This window comes from Pleurodeles waltl, chromosome 3_1, assembly GCF_031143425.1.
Source record: "Pleurodeles waltl isolate 20211129_DDA chromosome 3_1, aPleWal1.hap1.20221129, whole genome shotgun sequence".
Lineage (NCBI taxonomy): Eukaryota > Metazoa > Chordata > Amphibia > Caudata > Salamandridae > Pleurodeles > Pleurodeles waltl.
In genome coordinates, this window is record NC_090440.1 from 1,136,172,432 (window position 1) to 1,136,196,909 (window position 24,478).

Sequence of the window (24,478 nt, forward strand, 5' to 3'; positions counted from 1 at the left end):
AGAGCCAATAAATGAGCTTCTATACCGGGTACACAGCAATTCATTTGCTGAAATATATATATAAAAATAGCTATCAAGAAAACCTTTGTATTTCCAAAATGGGCAAAGATAAGGTGTTGAGGAGCAGTGGTTATTTGCACATCTCTGAATTCCGGGGTGCCCATACTAGCATGTGGATTACAGGGCATTTCTCAAATAGACGTCTTTTTTACACACTCTCTTACATTTGGAAGGAAAAAATGTAGAGAAAGACAAGGGGCAATAACACTTGTTTTGCTATTCTATGTTCCCCCAAGTCTCCCGATAAAAATGATACCTCACTTGTGTGAGTAGGCCTAGCGCCCGCAACAGGAAATGCCCCAAAACACAACGTGGACACATCCCATTTTTTGACAGAAAACAGAGGTGTTTTTTGCAAAGTACCTACCTGTAGATTTTGGCCTCTAGCTCAGCCGGCACCTAGGGAAACCTACCAAACCTGTGCATTTTTGAAAACTAGAGACCTAGGGGAATCCAATATAGGGTGACTTGTGGGGCTCTGACCAGGTTCTGTTACCCAGAATCCTTTGCAAACCTCAACATTTGGCTAAAAAAACAAATTTTCCTCACATTTCGGTGACAGAAAGTTCTGGAATCTGAGAGGAGCCACAAATTTCCTTCCACCCAGCGTTCCCCCAAGTCTCCCGATAAAAATGATACCTCACTTGTGTTGTTGGGCCAGGTGCCTGCAACAGAATAAGGCCAAAAACCTGTAGAGATAGAGGGGATTGCACGGCGAGTTGATAAGGACATATTCTTCTTTTATACATCTTTATGCTGACTCTGCTTTGGGGACCCACACAAGTTAGGTGTCATTTTACTTGGGAGACTGAGGGGAACGCTGGGGAGTAGGAATTTTGTGCTGTGGCGGTGATTGTACAAAGGAAAGTCAGGAAAATATGCTTTTTTAAGCAAATTTTGAGGTTTGTAGAGGAGTCTGGGTAAGAAAATGTTGGGTGATCCACGCAAGCCACACCTCCCTGGACTCCTTGGGGTGTCTAGTTTTAAAAATTGTCTGTGTTTGGTAGGTTTCCCTAGATGAAGGCCGCACACAGGACCAAAAACATAGGTGCCCCCTCCCCCCCAAACACAGGTAGTTTTGTAATATATCATTTTGATGTGTCCACATACGTCTGTGATGTGCCAAACACTAATATTGTGAAAAGAAACGCACTTAGGTTATGTGAAAAAGACCCCTCACCCACCAACCAAGTTGGTGCCATGCTTCATCATCGGGGTCCCACCCAAGGCACCTAGCGTGTCACAGGTGTGCTGCGATGCCTGATTACAGCGGAGCAGGTTTTGTCATTTTTACCACACATACTGGTTGGATTTGGCACGAGGGTGAGAGATGGTTCAGTGGATCAAATTTTATTAACAAGAGATTTCACAAAAATGAAATGCACTGTTAATAACTGAAATGCCAAAAAACGGAACCAATGACTCATAGCTCGTGAGCTGTAAAGCCACGGCAAGGCACCAACCGCTTTACAGTCCATTCACACACCTTTCAAACATGACATGCACAAGACCATTCACGCCGCCAGCCATGGGCCCGGCACATTACAACACTCGCATCGACAGACAGCGCCACTCAAGGGCCCATCACTTACATACACCCACTTGCCAGATACAACAATCACACCAGCTGATGGGAGCGTGTGGACTGGTGTTTGGCTGGCAGTGTGTTGCAGTAGCCAACAGCAAGTCAATATGTACACTATGTACACCCTCAGCCAAGCCCCACTCCACACACAATGGCATCACTTTTTTTTTTTTTAAACAAAGAAACCCCTAACTAATTAGAGATAATTACAAAACTACAAACACAAACGCTCTAAGTACATGACAGAAATGCTAACCATGAAACTGATCACATGAAAATACAAAACAGACATGAGTTTACACTCATGGTTGTTCCCAGTAATTCTTCTGGGTGTGGTAATTCTTAAAACAACTACCCACACACAGTCCAGGCTTTAAAGGACAATTTGGGCAGTACATTTGAGTCTCCCTCCGGATACCTCTTTGAAAACACACTCTACATTTCTTAGCTGGAAAGTCTTTTTTGGGTGTGGGAAGAATGTGCTCAGCAAAAAGCGATCTTTCAATCTAGCCACATCCTCCACCACTGCTTCTCTAGGAACTCTGGCCTGTTCCACCAAATAAGGCTCTCTATCACTGACGCCTGAAATTTCACAAATGTCAACTTTGACTCTGGAGACCTATCTTTAAACACAATAAAAGCATTAAAAGTTGCTAAGTGGAAGAGGTGAATTGCTAACTTCTTATACCAAACGTAAGACTTACGAATAGCAGTATAAGGTTCCAACCTTTGATCAACTCTATCTACACCTCCCATGTGCTTATTATAATCTAAAATGCACACAGGTTTGCGCACTTCAGCAACCTGGCCACAAACAGTCACGGGGGAAGTACTCTCATCATGGATGGTACTTAGTATGTATACATCCCTCCTGTCTGAAAACTTGAAAGCTAGCAGCTCATCATTCTGCAAGGCACTGCACTGTCCCCGCTGAAGTTTTTTACAGACAAGCTCCCTTGGATAGCCTTTCGGTTACAACGAATTGTGCCACAAGCAACAGTGTCCACTCTAAACAATTCCTTGAACAACTGCACTCCAGTGTAAAAGTTATCTACATACAAATGGTGACCTTTGTTGAACAGTCGTCTACCAAGTTCCCACACATTTTTCTCAGTAACTCCAAAAGTGGGAGGACAACCAGGGGGGTCAATACTGGAATCCCTACCAGTGTAGACATGGAAATTATACACATATCCAGTACTACTTTCAGACAGCATATACAATTTAATTCCACATCGTGCCCTCTTGCTAGGTATGTACTGCCTAAAAACCAAACAACCCTTGAAGAGGACCAAAGACTCGTCCACAGCTATTTCTTTGCCTGGAACATAGACCTCTGAAAACCGATCTACAAAATGATCAAGGACAGGCCTAATCTTAAAAAGAGGGTCAGAATCAGGGTGATCTTGTGGCAAGGCAAATGCATTGTCAATAAAATACAGCATCCTAAGAAGAAGCAAATACCGATTATGATTCATTGTTGCAGGAAATATAGCTGTTGCCATCAAGGGACTAGTAGACCAATAAGAAGCCAGTGACGGCTTCCTTATTAACCCCATCAAAAGAGTCAAACCTAAAAACCTTTTCATCTCCTCCAAATTTGTGGGAATCCACTGGGCAGCTCTAGAGTGCGGCCTAAGTCTAGCAGCGTTGTCCCTCAAATACTGCTCCGCATACAAATTAGTCTGCTCAACAATCTCTTCCAAAAACACATCATCCACAAATAACTCAAAGAAATTGACAGGCAAAAAGTTCTCAGTATTGACTCTACACCCCGGGAGACCAGTAAAGGCAGGCAACTCTGGCTGCTCCATGTTTGGGGCAACCCAGAGTTCAGGTCTTCTAACGGGAAACCTTTCAGCCCCAGGTTGCTGCACTAATGACACATCAGTGTCCTCCTCTGAAACAGGCCCTTCATCTGCACTGAGTGTGGCTTCCTCATCAGAAGATTCCTCTCCGACAGAAACTTCACTGCCAGAATCCCTCACTTCCTCCTCTGCCTCAGATGCAGAGTCCATCTCATAATCATGATCAGACAATGACTCAAAAAGCATACCAACCACCTGCTGAGCGGTCATCCTGCGGCTAGCCATGATCTTTCCCACGAAAATTAACTGGACAAATGCACCACCAACAACCAGCACTGTGTAAGATAAGTAATAAAGTGTAGCTTTATTAGTAAGAGTTATAAACTCAAAAACTATACCGCTCACTTGCCTGAAAAAGCTTGAATCACCAGCAACTACTCTGCACAGACACAGCAATCACCAATGATATCCCACTAAAAAGAAAGAAAGAAAAGCAAATTAGAAATAAGACAACACAAATATCATTGTGCACAAATCTAAGGACAATTTTACACAAACCTGCATTTAGTACACCACCTACAAAATTGTCATTCATGCATGGCAACAATACTCCTTTGGAGTAAATTGTTTTTACTTACCTAAAACATGCAACTATGCAAACCGCAGGTCAACCACTGCCAAAACCGCAAGGAGCCACAGCAAAGAAAGCAAAAGCTTTGAACTAGAACAAAAAGGAGGAAAAAAATTATCACAAATGCAAATACTTCGTCGGTTGACAAACATCCCACCATCAAGCATTTAGAAGTTGGTGCCTAAGTGGATTCTGCCATAGGGGCAGATGGGCTTACTAAAAAATAGGCCTATCTGCCCCAAGGAGGGCAAAAAATACCTTTAGTAGCGTGTCCCCAGGGGGAGCGACCCTTGCCCAAGGGCCCACCCCAAAACAAAAACCAAACCACACACACACTATCCCTGGTGCCTATGTGGCTTCTGCCCCCCTTGGGGGCAGATGGGCCTAAAAAAAATAGGCCCATCTGCCCCCAAGGGGGGCAGAAATGGGCAGCACTTCAATGCCCCCCTTGGGGGGGGGCGCCCCTTGCCCAAGGGGACGCCCCCACATAAATAAACATATTTAAAAAAATCCCTGTTCTAGTGGTTTCTGCCCCCCTTGGGGGCAGATCAGCCTAAAAACCATAGGCTGATCTGTCTCCAAGAGGGGCAGAAATGGCCTTGGTACACGTGCCCCCAAAGGGGGGGCGACCCTTGCCCAAGGGGCCGCCCCCCCTCCACTAACACACACACACACACACACTATCCCTGGTGTCTATGTGCCTTCTACCCCCCTCGGGGGCAGATGGGCCTAAAAAACAATAGGCCCATCTGCCCCCAAGGGGGGCAGAAATGGCCAACAGTTCAATTCCCCCCTTGGGGGGTGCCCCTTGCCCAAGGGGATGCCCCCCTACATAAATAAACATATACAAAAATCCCTGGCGTTCTATTGGTTTCTGCCCCCCTTGGGGGCAGATGAGCCTAAAAATAATAGGCTGATCTTCCCCCAAGGGGGGCAGAAATGGCCACAAGAAACATGCCCCCAAATGGCAGGGACCCTTGCCCAAGGGGCCGCTCGCCAACGCAAAACATTTCACAGTAAATAATTTTTTTTTTTTTAAATGGCGTCTAGTGGATTCTGCCCCCCTTGGGGGCAGATCGGCCTAAAAATGATAGGCCGATCTGCCCCCAAGGGGGTCAGAAATGGCCACAATAAACATGCCCCCAAAAGGGAGCGACCTTTGCCCAAGGGGCCGCTCCCAAACACGTGAACATTTTATACAACAAAAAAAGAAAAGAAATCCCTGGCGTCTAGTGGATTCTGCCCCCAAAGGGGGCATAAATGGCCACAATAAACATGCCCCCAAAAGGGAGTGACCCTTGCCCAAGGGGCCGCTCCCAAACACGTAAACATTTTATACAAAAAAAGAAAAATCCCTGGCGTCTAGTGGATTCTGCCCCCCTTGGGGGCAGATCGGCCTAAAAATAATAGGCCAATCTGCCCCAAAGGGGGGCAGAAATGGGCAGCATAAATATGCCCCCAAATGGGAGCGACCCTTGCCCAAGGGGCCGCCCCCCCTCCACTAACACACACACACACACACACTATCCCTGGTGTCTATGTGCCTTCTGCTTGGGGGCAGATGGGCCTAAAAAACAATAGGCCCATCTGCCCCCAAGGGGGGCAGAAATGGCCAACAGTTCAATGCCCTCCTTGGGGGGTGCCCCTTGCCCAAGGAGATGCCCCCCTACATAAATAAACATATAAAAAAATCCCTGGCGTTCTATTGGTTTCTGCCCCCCTTGGGGGCAGATCGACCTAAAAATAATAAGCCGATCTGCCCCAAAGGGGGGCAGAAATGGGCAGCATAAACATGCCCCCAAATGGGAGCGACCCTTGCCCAAGGGGCTGCTCCCAAACGCTAAAAACATTTTAGAAATAAAAAAAATTAAAAAACCCTGGCGTCTAGTGGGCATTCCTGCTGCCCGATCGCAATGCGATCGGGCAGCTGGAATGCTCAAAGAGACACCGGGGGAAGGGAAAAGCCTTTCCTTTCCCCCGGTGCCTCTTTGTCCCAAACCCCCCACCTGCCGGAGGAGAAACTCACCTGTTTCTCCTTTCTTCCCACTGGAAGCAAATGGATTCCAGTGCGACTGGCAGTGGGTAATGATGTCAGCGTACAATCGCGTGCTGACGTCATTACAGGGGGGAGGGGTGGGGGGGCAGGGTTGGAAGTGGAAGGTCTTCCCCTTCCATCCCCGCCTTCGGGGGGTGGGGGGGAACCCCACGGAGGGAGCGCTAGCGCTCCCTCTGGGCTCCGTGCCGAGGACGTAATGGTTACGTCCTCAGCACAGGAGCACAGGAGCACTGGGCCGCAGGACGTAACTACTACGTCCGCGGCACAGAAGGGGTTATCATAAGAGGCAAAATCACAAATAAAGTGAGATAAAATAAAATGAAATGAAAATCGGTTATTGTGATTTTAATTCTTTATCTTTTACAATCGATCCAGGTAGTCCTCAGAAATTGAGCGGCTACAATTCATAACTTCTGTATGATCTAAGTATCTTTCAGGGGTCAAAGCAGCCCAAAATTCATGCTGTAAATGGCAGTTTCTTAATAATTTTGCAGCCAAAAAAGGGTTATTTTTCAAAAATTAATCAAAAAACAATCCTGGCTAAAGTAGCCTAATAACAACAAACACTGTTCCTTTTAGCATTCCCGTTGCTGAGGCAGCACATTTCTTAGGCAAAACAATTCTACAACCGCCAAAACATTGAGTCATGAATAAATTGAATCAATAACCCAATTCTTCTCACAATTCGCTTGTGAAAAATCCATCACCATCCTAAAAGAAAACTTGAAAATATAACCATAAGCCACAGTAATCAGCCTCATTACTCATTGAGAGAAGAAAAATCACTTTATAAACAATTCCTTTCCCCCCACCAAAATAAAGGTATTACAGCCCAGATTAATATATATGGTCTGGCTGCCTCATTGCTCAAAATCACTCAAGGTGCACATGGAGTTCTTCATCCACGTTTATCTCTGTCGGGATTAAAGATCCCATCTCTAAAATAAATTTAGATTCCAGTTTTCTAAGGGATGTCACCCTGTCCCCGCCTCTTAGATTTTTTTCATACTGACTCAATACCGACAAATCTGAGTTGTCTCCAATCTCCCCCATGGACCTTGTTATAATATATTGCAGTGCTGTAACTTTGGTCATTGTTTATATTTGCACAGCAGTTGCATAAGTGGTCAAGTAAGATGTAACCTGATCCCATGTCTGTAATATAGGGGTCTTGGAGAGACCACAGATGGGTAGATTCTGTCACAAAAGAGTTTTTTTTTCCCCAAGTGCAAAATTTGCAAGGGCATTGCCACTGTCAGTGTGACCCTAATGTAACGTTGTAACGAATTTGCGAATAACATTGAAAATGTTTAAAAAAAAAGCATTCACGGACTCATTCAGACACTTATTAATTCATTCATAGATGAACTCAGAAACTCATGCACCCACTCACAGACCTATGCATGTGGGGTTGGGTGGTTATAGGGTTTGGCCTCATGGCCTGGCTGCAGCCAACCTCAGCTGCGCACGGCCAAAGGCCATGCATGGTGAAAGGTTGGGTGATTATAGGGGGTTGGCCGCCGACTGTGCATGGCGCGTGTTGGACCTGGCCCCTTTTGCAGGGCCATCCCTAAACTTTTTGCCTCCTTCCTCCTATTTTTCCTGACCTGTTTTTGTTGGCATTAGCACTCTGGGCACTTTACCACTGCTAACCAGTGCTATAGTGCATATGCTCTCAGTGTAAATTGTACTGTTGATTGTTTTATCCATGATTGGCATATTTGATTTACTAGTAAATCCCTAGTAAAGTGCACTAGATGTGCCCAGGGCCTGTAAATCAAATGCTACTAAGTGAGCATGCAGCACTGGTTGTGCCACCCACATACGTAGCTCTGCAATCATGTCTCAGACCTGCCACTGCAGTGTCTGTGTGTGCAGTTTTAAACTGTAAATTCGACTTGGCAAGTATACCCACTTGCCAGGCCTAACCCTTCCCTTTTCCTACATATAAGACACCCCTAAGCTAGGCCCAAGGTACCCCCATGGGCAGGGTGCAGTGTATGGTTAAGGTAGGACATATACTAATGTGTTTTATACGTCCTGACAGTGAAATACTGCCAAATTCGGTTTTCACTATTGCAAGGCCTATCTCTCTCATAGGTTAACCTGGGGGCTGCCTTTAAACATGATTAAAGCATAAACATGTGGAGTTTGGGATCTCTGAACTCACAGTTTAAAAATACATCTTCTAGTAAAGTTGGTTTTAAGATTGTGCATTTGAAAATGCCACTTTTAGAAGGTGGCCATTTTCTTGCTTGAACCATACTGTGACTCTGACTGTTTGTGGATTCCCTGTCTGGGTTAGTTTGACATTTGGGCTGTTTACACCTGTCTCTACACAGTGACCCAAAGGGGGCTGGGGTGGAGCCTGCATATCCGGATGAGCCATCTGTGCTAGGAGGGAGGGGAGGAGTGGCCACCCACAGCTGAAAGGGTTGTGCCTGCCCTCACACAATGTAGTCTCCAACCCCCTGGTGTGTGTCTGAGGCCTTGCCTGGGCAAGGCAGGATTTCACAAACAAGTGAGGCTTTCCTTTGAAGTAAGCCTACTTCAAAGGCCAAAATGGGTATAAGAGCACCCAAACCACAGACTTTAGACACTTCTTGGGGTAGACACTCTACCTCACAAACATTTCTGGAACAAGAAACCTGCTGGTGAAGAATCCCTGAACCAGACCTGCCAAGAGGAACTGCCTGGCTGCCCAAAGAACTCACCTGGACTGCTTTTCTGAGAGGGACTGCTGCCTTGCTGTTGCCCTGCTGCTTTGCTGCTCTCTGGCTGTGCTGAGAAGTGCTCTCCATGGGCTTCGATAGAGCTTGCCTCCTGTTCCTTGAAGTTTCAGGACCAAAAATACTTCACTCCTGCAACTGGACTCCTTGTGTGGCAAAAATCTGATGCACAACCTGCTAAAAACAATTCACAGCCGGCATCACGGTGACAAGTTCACTGCACGCCGAACCAGAACGATGAAGCCCGACTTCGCAACGAGAAGATCAATGCAACGTACCGATCAGAACTTCAACGCATGGCCCACTGGATCAATGCACAGCCGACTTGGAATGACGCAGCCCGACTTCCAGAGAGGAATTGATGCAGCACCTACTGTGCGGTAGAAATTTCCACGCATCACCATTCTGATCGACGCAGTGCCTGTGAGTTTGCTCCACAAGCCCAGGATTCCATGCATCATCCCCGGGGCGTCCGAAAACCCCGCAACCCGAAGGGGATCCAAGTCCTTATGCTGGAAATCGACGCAAATTCTTCCCCTGCGTGAAAAATAACAACAGAAGCCTGTGTGAGAAGGGGCGAAAGCGACGCACACCTCCCTGTTTTCTACACATCGCCCGCGGTCCCTTGCAGAGATTTCTAACGCAAACCAGGTACTTTGTGCTTGCAAGAGACATTTAGGTGGTCATTACAACCCTGGCGGTCGGTGTTAAAGCGGCGGTAAGACCGCCATCAGGCCGGCGTAAAAAAAAAAAATGGAATCACGACCATGGCAGAAACCACCAACATAGACAGCCACTTTAACACTCTGACCGCCACGGTGGTACAAAGAGCGCGGCGGTCACCGCCAACAGACAGGCGGAGGACAATGTACTGGCCACAGTATCACAACCTACCAATCCGCCACCTTTTCCGGGGCGGATTCCCAGCGAACAAAAACACGGCAGAGACAGGATTTTGAAGGGAAAACGCTCACCTCTACATACCCCACTAGGAATCCGGATGCCATGGAACCTGAGCTCCAGCTCCTGCCAGCCCTTATCTTCTTGCTCCTCTACCAGGAGCACGAACGCCGGCGGCGAAGACCATGGGGAGTACTGCACCTACGACACAGGAGGGGGGAGGGAAAAAACAGGGACACACACACGCAACACCCCCACCCCCACCCTCACCCACTACAACACACGCACTAATACATCATGATACATTACAGTTACACTCCCCAAGCCCCCCGGAAGAATGCAAAGACAAAAGGAAATTAGTGTAACCATTGTAATATATTAAAATCCAGTACGTAAAAATATATATACACTATCAACAAATATATACACCAAGAATAGTAGTCCAGGTAGTGCTCCATTGAAGTTCGTTGAACACTGGACCCACACAGCATCAATCCCCGAACATGACGGAGAGAACACTGCAGGATCATCAGATAGCAATAAAACAGGCACCTCAGGGGGAAGGGAAAGGGGGGGCACCTCAGCCGGTTGAGTGCACTGCGCCAAATCTAGGCGGGGGCCACATGCCCACTGTTCAATCCTGGGGAGTGCAAAGCCACAGTCCCTCAAGTCTCTACAGTGGGTAGGTTGCCCACTGTTCAATCCTGGGGAGTGCAAAGCCACAGTCTCTCAAGTCTCTACAGTGGGTGGGTTGTCCACTGTTCAATCCTGGGGAGTGCAAAGCCACAGTCTCTCAAGTCTCTACAGTGGGTGGGTTGCCCACTGTTCAATCCTGGGGAGTGCAAAGCCACAGTCTCTCAAGTCTCCCAAGTGGGTGGGTTGCCCACTGAACAATCCTGGGGAGTGCAAAGCCACAGTCTCTCAAGTGGATAACAGTCTCCACTGGTTCTGGAGGGGGCCTTGTGCCCAGAGTGCTTCATCCTGCCAAGGACAGAGGTAGTGGATGTATCTCTCCACTGGTTCTGGAGGGGGCCTTGTGCTAAGAGTGCTTCATCCTGCCAAGGACAGAGGTAGTGGATGTATCTCTCCACTGGTTCTGGAGGGGGCCTTGTGCCCAGAGTGCTTCATCCTGCCAAGGACTGAGGTAGTGGATGTGAATCTCCACTGGTTCTGGAGGGGGCCTGATGCCCAGAGTGCTTCATCCTGCCAAGGACTGATGTAGTGGATGTGATACTCCACTGGTTCTGGAGGGGGCTTTGTGCCCAGAGTGCTTCATCCTGCCAAGGACTAGTGAGTGGATGTGAATCCCCACTGGTTCTGGAGGGGGCCTTGTGCCCAGAGAGCTTCATCCTGCTCGTGACAGACTCAGCGTCAGTGCCCTTGGCGCTCATGGGCCAGCGATGCTTGTTGCGGCGGTGTCCTTGGCAGTGGTGCTTGTGGCGGCAGTGTCCTGTTCAGCGGTGCTTGTGGCGGCAGTGTCCTGTTCAGCGGTGCTTGTGGCGGCGGTGTCCTTGGCAGTGGTGCTTGTGGCGGCAGTGTCCTGTTCAGCGGTGCTTGTGGGGGCAGTGTCCTGTTCAGTGGTGCTTGTGGCGGCGGGGTCCTTGGCAGTGACTCAGCTGCTGGCGCTCCTATCGGGCCCAGCGGGGCTGGTGCTGGCGGTCCTTTATGGCCCAGCGGGGCTGGGGCTGGCAGTCCCTTATGGCCCAGCGGGGCTGGGGCTGGCGGTCCTTTATGGCCCAGCGGGGCTGGTGCTGGCGGTCCTGTCCTGGGCAGCTGGGCTGGTGCTGGTGGTCCTGTCCTGGGCAGCTGGGCTGGTGCTGGCGGTCCTGTCCTGGGCAGCAGGGCTGGTGCTGGCGGTGGCCTCCTGGGCAGCGGGATGATGGCAGTGGCCTCCTGGGCAGCAGGGCTGGTGCTGGCGGTGGCCTCCTGGGCAGTGGGGATGATGGCAGTGGCCTCCTGGGCAGCGGGGATGATGGCGATCTTCTCTGCCGTGCTGCTCTTCCCAGACTTGCTGAGTTTCTTGTGCCCCTTCCCCACCTTGGAAGGTGTCGCAGCTGAATCCACACTCCCACCTGTACCCCTGGGAGCGGCTTTGGTGGCTGGAGTCTTCCCCCTCTCCCGCCGGGCACTGGCCAACTTTTGATGCTTGACAGGTGGGGGACTGTCCGTGCTATGGCTCCGTGCCACACTGGCTGCCCTGCTACCCGGTGCACTCCAGATTCCGGTGACTACAGGCACCACTGGTCCCATAAATGTTGTGGCTGAGGTGCTAGGTTGGGACCTGGAGAGTCGGTCCCTAGGAGACTGACGGGGTGGGGGAGTTGAGGGAGATGAGGGAAAGAGGTCAAGGGTGGACAGGAAAAGTTTTTTGGGAACACTAGGACGGGTAGCTGGAGGGGGGTTGGGAGTGGAGGAAGAGGTTGTGGTTGTAGGAGGTGTTCGTTTGGTGACTTTGGGTGAAGGTGCATGCGCTGTAGGCTGTCGTGAGGTGGATGGCTGTTGGGTGGGTGTGTGGCTGCGTTTGTGTATCTTGGGAGGTGGCGTCACAGACACACTGGGAGAGGACACAGGGGATGTGTGAATGGTAGTGGGGTGGTGACTGCACGTGAGTTGGGTGTGGTGGTGGGTGTGCTGGTGATGGAAGTAGTGGCTGTAGATGTAGTGCATGCAGGTGTGAGTGGAGATGAGACTGGGAGGGAGGAGGGAGACGAGGAGGAGGGGGACACAGTGGAGGCAGTGGATGTTGGTGTGTCTGCATGTGTGTGATGCTTGCGTGAGTGCCTGTGGGATGTGTGGTGCTTATGTTTGCCTGAGCTTCCCTTGTGTGTTGATGTGTGTGCATGCTGGTCTGAAGGTGTGCTTGGGATAGGCTGAGGTAGAGGGGATTGGGTCTGGGTGGAGGAAGTTGGAGGGGGGAGGCTAGAGACAGGGACAATAGCTGCCATCAGTGCTGAGGCCAGAGTCTGAAAAGCTCGCTGAAGGGCCGCCTGACCAGAATGAATGCCCTCCAGGAGTGCATTTGTTTGTTGCAACTGCCTTTCTACACCCTCGATGGCATTCAAAATGGTAGACTGCCCAACAGTGAGGGACCTGAGGAGGTCAATGGCCTCCTCACTGAGGGCAGCAGGGGTGACTGGGGCAGGGCCTAAGGTGCCTGGGGCGAAGGTGATGCCCACCCTCCTGGGTGAACGGGCACGGGGCAAAGGCTGAGGGGCTGCTGGGAGGGCAGTGCTGGAAGGGGGGGTGGCGGGTGTACCTGTAGATGCGGGGGGCACAGATGTGGCCGCCACCACAAGGGAGCTCCCATCAGAGGACGAGTCCGCATCACTGGTGTCAGCTCCTGTCCCTGCCGTGGAGCTCCCCTCGCCCTCCATCCCACTGGTGAAATCCGAGTCCCTAGTGTCGCCCTCCAGGGCCATGTGGGATGCAGCTTCCTCCTGCTCCGGTGCCACTGCTCCTCCGCCTGATGATACTAATGCACACAAGAACAGGAAGACCAGAAAAAGGGGGGGAACGACAGAAGAAAGACATGTTGAGTGCATGCATTACCGCTACCGTTGGCACACACGACAGACACAGAAGCCCCCTGCACTACGCCGCGCACTTGGGGTCCACTGTTCAATCCCTGGGACATGGCCTACAAGGCTATGGCCGACATCTGCACACATGGATGTCACAGGAGCCTGACTAGGTGTACTTGGCACTGTACACAGGTGAGGTGGGGTGCCACAGGGTCTGCCAGAACAAGGGGACCTAACTAGCACAGTCGCCCTGGCCTAGGGAAACCCACAGCCCACCTCCCCCACCCAGACACCTCCACTGCGCGCAAAATCAGCAGAATGAGAGTGTACTCACCCCCTTGTGGCTGCTGTGATGCCCTCAAGCGCCCATCCAACTCCGGGTACGCCCCGCCAGGATCCTGAACATCAGGGGGGTCATGGTGCGATGGGCACCCCTTCCACGTTGGGAGGCCATCCCCAGCTGGGCCTCCGCCGTCTTCTTGCTCCAGCAGCGAATGTCCTCCCATCTCTTACGGCAGTGGGTGCTCCTTCTGTGGTAGACCCCCAGGGTGCGGACGTCCTTGGTGATGGCACGCCATATATCCTTCTTCTGGTGGGCGTTGACCTACATGAATTGTACAGGGGAAAAAGAAAAGTTATTACCAACTGCACCGTCACAGTCATTGGCCCCCATCCCTACCCTTGCTATGTGGCACATGCACTCACCGTCGTTTCATGCACGCCTCAATCACCTCCCTCCCCATCTTACATCCACCCCACTCCACACAGGCATAGCCCATACAGCATGCTCCCAGTGTACTTACCTGTTTGTCTGGAGGACCGTAGAGTAGCGTGTACTGGGGGGGGGGACCCCATCCACAAGTTTCTCCAACTCCTCCGATGTGAAGGCAGGGGCCCTTTCCCCAGACGCATGAGCCATTGTCTCTTCCAGACCGAGGTCACAGCAGCACTTGCAGTGTAGGTCCTCTCCTGTCGAAGATCAGGTAACGAGTGATTGAACAGATAGAAAATGGCGGTCACGTCCGCGGCGGTGCGCACCGTCACCTCCGGCGTACATCGTCATTGGCTCCTGGGACCCATAGGGTCCAATGTTAACCAATGCAGAATTGAGCCGCGGTCTTCGACTGCCTACCGTGACGGTGTACAACGCCAGCGCAGTTACCTCACATCCCATTGTCCCACTTTACAGGTCAGGCAGCCACCATTTCAGGGACCCACATGGCTTAATTTTTAACTGCGTCACACATACCTAGGCCTTGCCTCAACACTCATACAGGCCAAATTTCGGATTATGATTCTTGTTCTATGTAAGCTGTGGGTACGTACCTCTGAGTTGGTTGACTCTGTGCTCGCTGTTGTCCTTCATTGGCACCGTCCGCTGGGAAATGTGAGGAGATGGCGGCATCCTCCGGTGTACAGTCCGCTGGTGGACCTGTCGACAATGGAGGAAAGACATGTGATAATCACCTACAGGCTTGATTGTGCCACAATCCTGGAACTGTGTGCCCAGCTGGAGCCAGACCTGATGTCAGCTATCCGCCATCCCACAGGAATCCCCCCTCTAGTGCAGGTGCTGTCAGTACTCCATTTCCTTGCAAGTGGGTCATTTCAAACAACAGTGGCCATAGCATCAGGGATGTACCAGCCTATGTTTTCCAACGTGTTGTCCAGAGTGTTGTCTGTCCTGCTGAAACACATGCGGAGCTACATCGTTTTCCCTCAGGTGGAGGATTTGCCTACAGTGAAAGGTGAATTCTATGCCCTGGGACATATCCCCAACATCATAGGTGCCATTGATGGGACACATGTGGCTTTGCCTCCCCCGCAGGAGTGAACAGGTGTACAGAAACCGGAAGAGTTCTCATTCCATGAATGTGCAGATGGTGTGTTTGGCAGACCAGTACATCTCCCATGTCAATGCCAAATTCCCTGGCTCAGTGCATGACGCTTACATCCTGCGGAATAGCAGCATTCCTTATTTGATGGGTCAACTCCAGAGTCACCATGTGTGGCTATTACGTGAGCACCTGGAAGCAAGTCAGTGGGAATGGTTGTCTGGGTCTGGGGATATCCCTACAGGTTAGTGTGTGTCTAACAGTTGCCCTCGCCATTTGCAGGTGACTCTGGTTACCCCCAACCTGTCATGGCTACTGACCCCAGTGAGGAATCCAAGGACAAGGGCAGAGGAACGCTACAATGAGGCCCATGGGCGAACTAGGAGGATTATAGAGCGGACCTTCGGCCTCCTGAAGGCCAGGTTCCGGTGCCTCCATATGACAGGTGGTTCCCTATTCTACTCACCAAAGAAGGTGTGCCAAATCATCGTGGCCTGCTGTATGCTTCACAACTTAGCTTTGTGACACCAGGTGCCTTTTCTTCAGGAGGATGGTCCACATGGAGGTGTTGTGGCAGCTGTGGAGCCTGTGGACAGCAAAGACGAGGAAGCAGAAGAAGAAGACATCGACAACAGGAACTCGGTTATCCTGCAATACTTCCAGTGAGACACAGGTAAGAATACAAACCTGCCTACTACATGTACTTTAACACTACTACCTCTCTACTGTCTGTCGTTTTCACCCAGTGTATGGTGACTGAGTTGTCACTTTCCTTTAAGATTTCACAGATGTGGGTCCCACTGTGTGACATCTGCTTTGTTTCCTCTTGAACTAGAGCTGTGTGACATAGGTATGTTGACATTACAATTGTAAGAGCATTTTGTCACTGCAATTGCTAATAAACTATTTCGAAATCACAGACAGACTCCAGATTGTTTTGTGCTTTAAGGGTGTTTATTTCAGTGCTCAATATTGGAGGGGGTTGTAAAATGGAGAGGGCTGATGGTGGAGGAATGTCCATGTCAGAGTCCAGTCTATTAGTCTCACAGGTGCATTGCCCAAATGGGCATAGGAAGTGGAGCTTGGGCAGTTTGAGGATGGACAGGGAGACAAGGTGGGACAGAAGGATGACATTCAGGGTGGTCTCATTTCTTGGCGGGGGCCTTGGCATAGTTCTCTGTCTTTGTCCTGGATCTCAGGGACCGTTTGCGGGGTGGTTCTCCCTCTGCAGGGGGTGGGCTGCTGGTGCGGTAGTCCTGTGGCGGTGCCTCCTGTCCACTAGAGCCGGCGGAGGTGGTGGGCAGTTCATCGTCCAGGCTAGTGTCAGGGGCCCCTTGTTGTGCCACAGTGTCCCTCCTGGTGTTGAGGACTTCCTTCAGCACCCCTACGATGGTGCCCAGGGTGGAATTGATGGATCTGAGTTCCTCCCTGAAGCCCAAATACTGTTCCTCCTGCAGGCGCTGGGTCTCCTGAAACTTGGCCAGTACCGTTGCCATCGTCTCCTGGGAATGGTGGTAGGCTCCCATGATGTTGGAGAGGGCCTCGTGGAGAGTGGGTTCCCTTCGCCTGTCCTCCCCCTGTCGCACAGCAGCCCTCCCAGTTCCCCTGTGTTCCTGGGCCTCCGTCCCCTGGACCGTGTGCCCACTGCCATTTCCCCCAGGTCCCTGTTGTTGTTGGGGTGGTGGGTTTGCCTGGGTTAGCCTGGGTTTCCTGTAGTGGTGGACACATTGCTGATTGACGTGTCCTGGGGACAGAGGTATGGGCCTGCTGGGTGGGTGCTGTGCTGGTGTTTCCAGAGGGGGGAAGCTCTGTGGTGGCCTGTGACTGTGTGAGGTGAACTGACTGTCCTGAGGTCCCAAATGGGCCGGGCTAGTCATCTAGATCCAGTTGGACAGAGCTGCTGTCATCACTGTGGGCCTCTTCTGTGGGTGGTGTGGACATGTGTGGACCCTCCTGTCCAGTGACGTTGGGTAGGGGTCCTGCAGGGTATAAAAGGATGTTTATTACATCTGTGTGTGCCATGGTGTGCAATGGGTGGGTGACCCTGTACCCCAGTGCTTGCATTCCTGTGTGGGTCCTTGTGTGATGGTGGTTTAGGGGGGTATATGGGTATGTGCAGTGGCCATGCTTTGGTGATGGGTGTCCATGCTTTGTTGTTGCATGCAGGGCTTGGTGTTAGGATGTGTGGTTTGTGATGTTGGGACATTTGTGAGGAGTTGGAGTGATGGGGTTGAGGGTGAGGGTGGGGGTATGTGATAGCATGCAAGTAGGGTGGGGGATGTAATAGTTAAGATTTGATTTACCAGAGTCCATTCCTCCATCTACTCCTGCGAGGCCCTCAGGATGCAGAATCGCCAAGACTCGCTCCTCCCATGTTGTTAGTTGTGGGGGAGGAGGTGGGCGTCCGCCACCAGTCCTCTGTACCGCAACGTAGTGTCTTGAGACCACGGAACGCACCTTCCCCTGTAGATCGTTCAACCTCTTCCTGATGTCATCCCTATTTCTTGGGTGCTGTCCCACTGCATTGACCTTGTCCACTATTCTGCACCATAGCTCCATCTTCCTAGCTATGGAGGTGTGCTGCACCTGTGATCCGAATAGCTGTGGCTCTACCCGGACGATTTCCTCCACCATGACCCTCAGAGAACCTGGGGTGTCTTTGCCGTGCCATGGGGTGGTGTGGGTGATGTGTGGGGTGGTGTGTAGTGATAAGTGGGGTGATATTGAGTGGTGTGTTGTGTGAGGTGCGTGGAAGTTATGTGGGTGATGGTATTGTGTGCCTGTGGATGCTTGTTAGTTGTTTGTAGTGTCTCTCTCTGGCCTTCTCTCAGTAATTTTGTCATATGGGTTTGTGGGTGATGTGGGTGTGTGTTATATATTGTATTGGGTGTGTGGGAGTGGTGTGTGTATGTGTATCAGGTGTGTGTATTTGGAATTGTCCAATCTGGTAGTGTTTTGTAAATGTGTGTGTATTTTGAGCGCGGCTGTGTGTACCGCCAATGGAATACCGTGGTTGAAAGACCGCCGTGTGGATTCGTGGGTCGTGATAGTGTGGGTGTATTCCTGTTGGCGTGTCGGTGGAGGTTTTGTTATCACCAGTTTATCACTGACCTTTGGTGTGGCGGACTTGTGTGGGTGTCTGAATTTTGGCGGATTCCGAGCAGTGGGTCATAATGACCGTGGCGGAATTCCGCTGCCGTGGCATTGTGTTGGCGGTCTTCTGCACGGCGGTAAACGGCTTTTGCCACCAATGTTGTAATGACCCCCTTATTGTTTTAAAGAGACTAAAGACACTTTAAATCATTCTTACAGTTATATCTCAATGTGTGCTTATTGCCTTTTGATTGTTTTGACCTGCATCTTATCAGATAAATACTATATATTTTTCTAAACACTGTGTGGTGTATTTTTGTGGTACTATACTGTGTCATTGCATGATTTATTGCACAAATACTTTACACATTGCCTTCTAAGTTAAGCCTGACTGCTCAGTGCCAAGCTACCAGAGGGTGGGCACAGGATAATTTGATTTGTGTGTGTCTTACCCTGACTAGAGTGAGGGTCCTTGCGTGGACAACGGGTAACCGGACTGCCAACCAAAGATCACATTTCTAACAGCGCGGGGTAGGGTAGTTCCAGCAGGTTGGCCGCATTGTCTGTCCACAAGTCAGGCCATTCAGGCAACCCCTGCTGCTTACAGCCCAAGGCCGTGCACAGTGGTGGCTGCATCAAAATATAGTCATTAAAATTATTTTACGTTAAAAAAAACATAGAATTTCACTGAAAAAAAACAAAGGTTACAGGGATATTATAATTAGGAAATAGAATTAAAAAAATAGAAATTCACCTAAAAAAGCAAAAGGTAACGGGGACTGTATAGTTTCACAAAACAATAGAAATTCAGCAGTTATTGTTATGGTTAGCTCAAGTAATTATAAATCGAGCTTTAGATAGTTATAGTTAGGAGCATGGTAACTATAACTCATACCCTCGCGATGCACTGCTAATTACCCCACAAATTGCAACACTCATGACACCTTCGATAACATCATTGATAATATCAATGTAACATCAGCAGTAAAATTATTGATCAGAGAACTGTGCATGGCGGGGGCCTGAGTTATAGTTACCTTAGGCCCAGTGCTTAGTTTGTAAATAAAAACGTGCTGGTGCCCAAAGCTCTCCATTAGCCCCTTCACTGCAAGGCCTTTTCCACCTCAGGTGCCAGGCCTTTTTTTTGGTAGTTGGTGCAGTTCACGCTTAGGCCCTCATAATTTTTTGTCCACATAAGCTATCCACGCCAAACCTGTGTCCTTTTTTTGTAAAATCCTAGGGATTCTAGAGGTACCCAGAGTTTGTGGGTTCCCCTGGAAAAGACCAAGAAAGTAGCCAAAATACATCAAAAACTTAGTTTTAAAAAAAAAATAGGAAAAGGGCTGCAGAAGAAGGCTTGTTGTTTTTCCCCTGAAAATGGCAACAACAAAGCGTTTATGGTGCTAAAATCACCATCTCATCTTCCCAGTTTTCAGGAACAGGCAGACCTGAATAAAAAAAACACATTTGTCAACACAATTTTGGCATTTTACTGGGACATACCCCATTTTTACTATTTATTGTACTTTTAGCCTCCTTCCAGTTAGTGACAGAAATGAGTGTGAACCCAATTTCTGAAAAGTAGACAAAATTCTGAATTCACCAAGGGGTCATTTGAATACATCCTCCTTCGTTTCCCTACAGAAAATAACAGCTGAAATAAAAAGATATTGAAATTGAGGTGAAAAAAGAGCAATTTTACTCCATGTTTTACTCTGTAACTTTTTCCTACAATGTCAGATTTTCAAAGGTAACATACCGTTACGTCTGCTGGACTATTCTGGTTGCGGGGCTATGTTGGGCTTGTAGGTTCATCAAGAACCCTAGGTATCCAGAGCCAATAAAGGAGCTGCACCTTGCAATTAATTTTCATTGTATACCTGGTATACAGTAATTCATTTAGTGAAATATAAAGAGTGAAAAATAGGTATCAAGGAAACCTTTGAATTTCCAAAATAGGCACAAGATAACGTCTTGAGAAGCAGTGGTTATTTACACATCTCTGAATTCTGTGTTGCCCATACTAGCATGTGAATTACAGGGAATTTCTCAAATAGATGTATTTTTAACACACTGTATTACATTTGGAAGGGAAAAACGTAGAGAAAGACAAGGGGCAATAACACTTGTTCTGCTATTCAGTCTTCCCCCAAGTCTCCCAATAAAAATGGTACCTCACATGCATGGGTAGGCCTAATGTCCCTGACAGGAAACGCAACATGGACATATCACATTTTTACATTGAAAACGGACGTGTTTTTTGGAAAGTGTTTAGCTGCGGATTTTGATCTCTAGCTCAGCCGTCACCTGGGGAAACCTACCAAACCCGTGCATTTTTTAAAACTATACACCTAGGGTATTCCAAGATGGGGTGACTTGTGGGACTCTCACCAGGTTCCGTTACCCACAATCCTTTGCAAATCTCAAAATAAAATTTGGCAAAAAAACAATTTTTCTTAAATTTCTGTGACATAAATTTCTGGAATCTGAGAGGAGCTACAAATTTCCTTCCACCCAGCGTTCCCCCAAGTCTCCCAACTAAAAATGGTACCTCACTTGTGTGGGTAGGCCTAGTGCCGCCAACAGGAAATGCCCCAAAAAACAACGTGGACACATCACATTTTCCCAAACAAAACAGAGCTGTTTTTTGCAACGTTATTAGCTGTGGATTTTGGCCTCTAGACCAGCCGCCACCTGGGGAAACCTACCAAACGTGTGCATTTTTTAAAACTAGACACCTAGGGAATCTAAGATGGGGTGACTTGTGGGGATCTCACCAGGATCTGTTACTCAGAATCCTTTGCAAACCTCAAAATTTAGCAAAAAACACTTTTTCCTCACATTTCAGTGACAAAAAGTTCAGTAATCTGAGAGGAGCCACAAATTTCCTTCCACCCAGGGTTCCCCCAAGCCTCCTTATAAAAATTGTCCCTCACTTGTGTGTGTAGGCCTAGTGCCCACAACAAGAAATGCCCCAGAACACAACGTGGACACATCACATTTTCCCAAGGACAACAGAAATGTTTTTTGCAAATTGCCTAGCTGTGGATTTTGGCCTCTAGCTCAGTCTGCACCTTGGGAAACCTACCAAACCTGTGCATTTGTGAAAACTAGACACCTAGGGGAATCCAAGATGGGGTGACTTGTGGGGATCTCACCAGGATCTGTTACTCAGAATCCTTTGCAAACCTCAAAATTTAGCAAAAAACACTTTTTCCTCACATTTCAGTGACAAAAAGTTCAGTAATCTGAGAGGAGCCACAAATTTCCTTCCACCCAGGGTTCCCCCAAGCCTCCTTATAAAAATTGTCCCTCACTTGTGTGTGTAGGCCTAGTGCCCACAACAAGAAATGCCCCAAAACACAACGTGGACACATCACATTTTCCCAAGGACAACAGAAATGTTTTTTGCAAATTGCCTAGCTGTGGATTTTGGCCTCTAGCTCAGTCTGCACCTTGGGAAACCTACCAAACCTGTGCATTTGTGAAAACTAGACACCTAGGGGAATCCAAGATGGGGTGACTTGTGGGGTTTTCACTAGGTTCTGTTACCCAGAATCCTTTGCAAACCTCAAAATTTGGCCAAAAAAACAACACTTTTTGGTGACAGAAAGTTCTGGAATCTGAGAGGAGCCACAAATTTCCTTCCACCCAGCATTTCCCCAAGTCTCTCGATAAAAATGGTACATCACTTGTGTGAGTGGCCCAGGTGCCTGCAACAGAAAAAGGCCAAAAACATGTAGAGATTGAGGGGATAGCACAGCGAGATGATGAGCACATATTTTTCTTTTATACATGTTTAGGCTGACTCTGCTTTGGGTAACCACACAAGTGAGGTATCATTTTACTTGGGAGACTGAGCGTGTCACGGGTGTGCTGCAACACCTAATTACGGCGGAGTGGATTTTGTCATTTTTACCACCCATACTGGTTGGATTTGGCTCAAGGGTGAGTGATGGTTCAGTAGATCAAACTTTATTAACTAGAGACTTCACAAAAATGAAATGCACTGTTAATAACTGAAAGGCCAAAGAACTGAACCAATGACTCACAGCTTGTGAGCTGTAAAGCCGCGACAAGGCACCAACCGCTTTACAGTCCATTCACACACCTTTCCTACATGACATGCATAAGACTATTCACGCTGCCAGCCACGGGACCAGCACATTACAACACTCGCATCGACAGACAGCGCCACTCAAGGGCCCATCACTTTCATACGCCCACATGCCTGATACAGCACTCACACCAAGTGATGGGAATGTGTGGAGTGGCGTTTGGCTGCCAGCCAAGCGCCACTCCACGCACACCGCCAGCCAAGCGCCACTCCACGCACACTGCCAGCCAAGTACCACTCCACGCACAGCACCAGCCAAGTGCCACTCCAAGCACACAGCCAGCCAAGCGCCACTCCACGCACACTGCCAGCCAAGCACCACTCCACGCACAGTGCCAGCCAAGCGCTACCCCACGCACACCGCCATCCAAGCGGCACCCACACACACCGCCTGCCAAGCGCCACTACACGCACTTCACCTGCCAAGCACCACTCCACACACACCGCTAGCCAAGCGCCACTCCAGGCAATCTGCCACCACTTTTTCAGTTTTTAAACAACAAAGAAACCACTAACTAATTATAAATAAGTACAAAACTGCAAACACAAAAGCTCTAACTGAATACATGACAGTAATGCCAACAGTGAAACTTAACATATGAAAATATAAAACGGCAGTTTATGCTAACGGTAGTTCCCAGTAATTCTTCTGTGTGTGGTAACTCTGGAAACAGCCAGCCACACACAGCCCAGGCTTTGAATGACAGTCCGGGCAGTACATCCGTCTCTCTCTCCGGATACCTCTTTGGGCACAGACTCTTCATTTCTTAGCGGGAGAGTCTTTTTTGGGAGTGGGAGGAATCTGATCAGGAAACTGTCCATCTTTCAATCTAGCCACATTCTCAACAACTGCTACTCTAGGATCTCTAGCATGGTCCACCATAATAAGGCTCTCTATCACTGACTCCTGGAATTTAACAAATTCCATCCTTGACTCATGGGAACAATCCTTAAAAACAATAAAAGCATTAAACGTTGGTAGATTAAACAAATGAATAACCAACTTTTTAAACCACACATGAGACTTACGAACAGCAGTGTAGAGTTCTAACCTCTGATCTACACTATCAACACCACCTACGTGATTTTTGTAATCTAAAATGCACACAGGTTTGCGCATTTCAGCAACTTGACCCCAAACAGCCACAGGTGAAGTACTCTAATCATGGATGGTAGTTAGCATGTACACATCCCTCCTGTCTACAAATTTCAGAGCTAGCAGCTCATCATTCCGCAAGTCACTGCACTGTCCCCTCTCAAGTGTTTTACAGACAAGCTCCCTTGGATAGCCTTTCTGGTTAGAGTGGACTGTGCCACAAGCAACAGTGTCCACTCTGAACAATTCCTTGAACCACTGAACTCTAGTGTATGAGTTATCTACATACAAATGGTGACCTTTGTTAAACAGTCGTCTACCAAGTTCCCACACAATTTTCTCACTAACTCCAAAAATGGGCGGACAACCAGAGGGGTAAATACTGGAATCCCTACCAGTGTAGACCCAGACCATATCCTGTACTACTTTCAGACAACATATACAATTTAATTCCATACCATGCTCTCTTGCTAGGAATGCACTGCCTAAAAACCAAACGACCCTTGAACAGGACCAAACACTCGAACACACTTATTTATTTGCCTGGAACATCGACCTCTGAAAACCTATCTACAAAATGTTCAAGGAAAGGTCTAATCTCAAAACGATGGCCACAATCAGGGTGATCTCGGGGCAAGGCTAAAGCATTGGCAACAAAATGCAGCATCCGAAGAAGAAGCAAATACCGATTATGAGTCATGGTTGCAGGAAATATAGTCGCTGTCATCAAGGGACTAGTAGACCAGTAAGAAGCCAGTGACGGTTTCCTTATCATCCCAATCAAAAAAGTCAAACCCAAGAACTTTTTCATCTCTTCCAGATTTGTGGGAATCCATTGGGTATCTCTAGACTGAGGCCTAAGTCTGGCAGTGCTGTCCCTCAATACCCACCACATACAAATTAATCTGCTCAACAATCTCTTCCAAAAATACATCGTCCATAAACAACTCAAAGAAATTGACAGGCAAAATGTTTTCTGTATTTACTCTACACCCTGGAAGACCAGTAAAGGCAGGTAACTGTAGCTGCTCCATGTTTGGGGCAACC